The sequence below is a fragment of the Phacochoerus africanus genome, chromosome 3, assembly GCF_016906955.1.
Source record: "Phacochoerus africanus isolate WHEZ1 chromosome 3, ROS_Pafr_v1, whole genome shotgun sequence".
Taxonomy (NCBI): domain Eukaryota; kingdom Metazoa; phylum Chordata; class Mammalia; order Artiodactyla; family Suidae; genus Phacochoerus; species Phacochoerus africanus.
The window spans coordinates 34151168-34155199 of NC_062546.1; positions in this window are offsets into that span (position 1 = coordinate 34151168).

Here is a 4032-nt window from a genome sequence, read left to right on the forward strand (position 1 = left end):
GAAATACATTGACTTGATTTCGGTTTCCCTCAGAAAGGACACATTGCCTGAAGAGGGTCTTGGCTTTGTGCTAGAAATTATGATCTGTCAATTAAAGCGGACATGGAGATGACTCAGTGAGAGGTTCACAAACTGCAGTAGCTCCCTACTTAGTCCCTAAGTTCCATCTTAATAGAATTGCAGCTGCCTCTTCCTTACACCAAATTGTTAACAGGACCTGAAAATCAATATGAATCAAGAACAGTCACAAAAACAGCCTGGCTGCTCTAGCACAGGAACTGGTGGGGCAAATCCAAGCTGTGGGTCTCTCTTCAGGAACTTGTAGCCAACAATAGAAGGCATAGCTGTATTTTTATTTTTATTTTTTTGGCTTTTTAGGGCTACACCCGAGGCATATGAAAATTCCCAGGCTAAGGGTCGAATCAGAGCTGTAGCTGCCACCCTACACCATAGCCACAGCAACTTGGGATCCAAGCCGAGTCTGCGACCTACATCACAGCTCATGGCAATGCCAATCCTTAACCCACTGAGTGAGGCCAGGGATTGAACGAGCATCCTCATGGATCCTAGTCAGGCTCATTACCACTGAGCCACAACGGGAATTCCCATAACTGTATTTTAAATTAAGCAGCAATAAGAGTTCTTGGGAGTCTTCTCTTGAACTGCTATTAAAAAAAAAAAAAATCCATGGTTACTTCCAAACAAACTAAACAAACAGAACTTCCTCCAAGAGAGTTCAGGGAGGAGGAAGAAGAAATGGCTGGTGTGGGCAGGGACTCAGGCAAGACTTCATGGAACAAGTGGACCTTGGAACAGATTTTGAAGGAAGAGTGAGATAGGTAACATTTTCACGAGAGGAAGGGCATTGATTAACTTGGGGCCGCAGAGATTCCATCCCACCTCACCCCTCCCCTAACCCCTCCAACATGCACGCCCAAGGGAGCTCTCTCCTCTCCCTGCTGTCTACCTGCTGCCTTCCCATAGCCCACACTGCTGTCCATGGTGCTGCAGTGCGGGGCCTCTAGGTCACAGGCTGCACCTCATCTTCTTACTAGAGGACAAGCACCTTAGGCAAGCCTTTCCTGTTTCTCCTCTTTGCCTTTGTAGGGCTGTGCCCAAATACAGTCTTAAAAAAAAAAAAAAAAAAAACTTTATCGAGGTATAATTTACTTACACTGAAATGTATCGTATTCATTTAAGTCTACAGTTCAATGACTTTTGACAAATGTAGGTACTGGGGAAGCTACCACTACAACCAAGAAATAGAACAATCCCATTGCAGCTTGATTTCAGTCCCTGGCCTGGGAACTTTCATATGCCACAGGTGCAGCCAAAAAAAAAAAAAAGTGTCATGACCAAGATTTGGCCCCATAATGTCTCTTGGGCTCAGATGTGGTCTCTGCAAGGTAAAGCTAACCATGAAGATGAAAACAAGGATGTTCCAGGAGAAGAATTGTGCATTTAAAAAATCACCAATAGGAGTTCCTGTTGTGGTTTGGTGGGTTAAGGACCTGACTAGCATCCATGAGGATGTGGGTTTGATCCCTGGCCTCGCTTAGTGGGTTAAGCATCTGGCATTGCTGGGAGCTGTGGTGTAGGTCCTAGATGCGGCTTGGATCTGGTGTTGCTATGGCTATGGTGTAGGCCGGCAGCTGCAGCCTCCTTTCAACCCCTAGCCTGGGAACTTCCATATGCTGCAGGCGCAGCCCTAAATAGAAAAAAAATTAAAATTAAAAAAAATCACCAGTGGCCCATTTTTCTTGTAAGACATTTTTGGTTTGAAGGAGAAAATACATTGGTGTGGAAAGTGTACAAGTGTCATTTTTTGTTTCTTCTATTTTTTAAAACCTGATTCCCACTGTTCTACAAATCCTCGTGTTCTTTTCTGAAAAGAATCTTCCACCTGGACGAGTACGTGTCTTTGTCCTAACACATGTTACTCAAATAGAATCACTCGAGAAACTTGAATAAGAATGAAGGCATGGAATTGGACGCCTGTGTAATGCAGAGATGAGTCATGATTTGGCTTCTGGCTGCACATTGTGGGATCTAGTCCAACAGCATGGTAGAGTGCCTTAAATTAATTAGTGCTCTCAGAGTTAACAAAGGTAAGCATCCAAAAGCTTTTCTGTGTGTGAATGGCAGTCACATGTTTCTATCTTTCTATTATGGAATCACTTGCTCAAGGAGAACTGGCTTAGAGACCTCTATCTTTTACAGAGAGCACTTTAGCTGATGGCTGGGAAAAACAGAAGATTTTATGATACCAAAGACCAGGAATATTTTTCATGCAGCTGATCCCACCTCTCAAGATAAATCAAACTCCTAAGAATGCATTTCCTTCTGTCTAGGACCCAGAGATCCCACAACGTGTGAGCCTGACTTTCACTGATCCATTCATAGTCTCTAAAACCTCATTTGTCTTTCCCCGCAGCCAGCACTGTCAAGCTAGGGATACTGGGTCCTACCAGGTGCTGCACTGGACAGAGGGGTGGCCCTTCCCTAGAGGAATAAGACATCTGGAGCTTTTACTTTAACCTCGTGACCCAAGTCACAGGCCTGGCTCTAAACCTTCTATTGTGTGGCCTTGAATGAGCCTCTGGCCTCCTTTGGACCTACTGCCCCCACCTGTAAAGCAAGTTGCTAAACTAAGTCACCTCTGAGGAGTCTCCTGGCTCTAAAGGCCCAGGATTAGACCCTCCCTCCCTTATCTGAATGCCTGTGACATCTGTGATCTGCATTGAAGATGTTGACCTACACGCCTTATTGCCACTTGTTGGGGTGTCCCTCCCTGGAGCTGAAACTGCACACCTCAGATTGGGACTCCAGTTGGAACCCAATCACACCTCACATGGGACTCCAAGCCAGCCAAAACTCAGACTGGGACTCAAACCCACTGTCATATAATTGAAATCACACACTTGGTCTTGGGACTCACTGAAGCTCAGGTTTTTTAAGTCTCAGCACAGGGGGAATTCAATGAGAGGCAAAATGATAAGTAAGAAGTAGATTTATTGAAAGACAGCAGGTGGGCCATCATAGAAGGTGAGAGGGGCCCTGAAATGTGGAGCATCAAGTTTTCATGAGCTAGGTAATTTCATCTGCTAACAAGAGAAATAAATAATGGAGAGGATTCTTCCAATTATTTCAAGGAAGGGGCAGGGATTTCCAGGAATCGGGCCACCGCCCACTTTTTGGCCTTTTATGGTCAGTCTTGGAACTGTCAAGGCGCCTGTGGGCATATAATTTAGATGCTAATGTGTTCCAAGGAGCGCATAATGCAGGTCAAGGTCCACCAGAAGTGGAACCTTCCACCACCTTGGACCTACTTGGTTCTAACCAGTTTGTTGTATCCTCAACAGCTATGTCATTCTTTTAAAGGTTGTGCCCTGCCCCCTTCCCTCCTATTTCAGAGTCATTCTTTGTGTTCGAGAACATAGGACATATCTTGACTGAGCAGCTCTTCTGTGCCAGACTCTATTGCTGCTGTCATGTTCAGCACAAAATGCCTGTTCTCCTTGATGTTATAGTCTTGTTTGGGTGGAGAATAGGGTAGGAGGGAGATCGCCAATAAGTGAAGAAACGCTGTATAATACTGTGTTGGGTTGTGGTAAGTGCTAAGGAGTAAAATCAGGGCACAGGGGAGTTCCCCATTGAGGCTCAGTGGCTTAAGAACCCAACTAGTATCCATGAGGATGTGGGTTCAATCCCTGGCCTCATTCGCCTCGGAACCTAGTACTTTGGGTTTTCCACAGGCTTCATCTAGCAGGCATGACGGATCACTAAGTCCATTTCCAGGTCCTCTGTCCTCTGAAATCAGTGGGCAGGACTGAAAGTTCCAACCATCAAATCAAGGTTGGCTCCCCATCCTCATTAACATCACAAAAGAGATGTTGATCAGCTCTCAACCCGAAGAAATTCCCAGGGTTTCAGGAGCTCTGTGCCAGGAACTGGGGCAGAGACCAAATATTTATGTCTTATAATAAGTCATAATATCAGAACCTACGTAAGATGAACAGATCTTAAATGTTC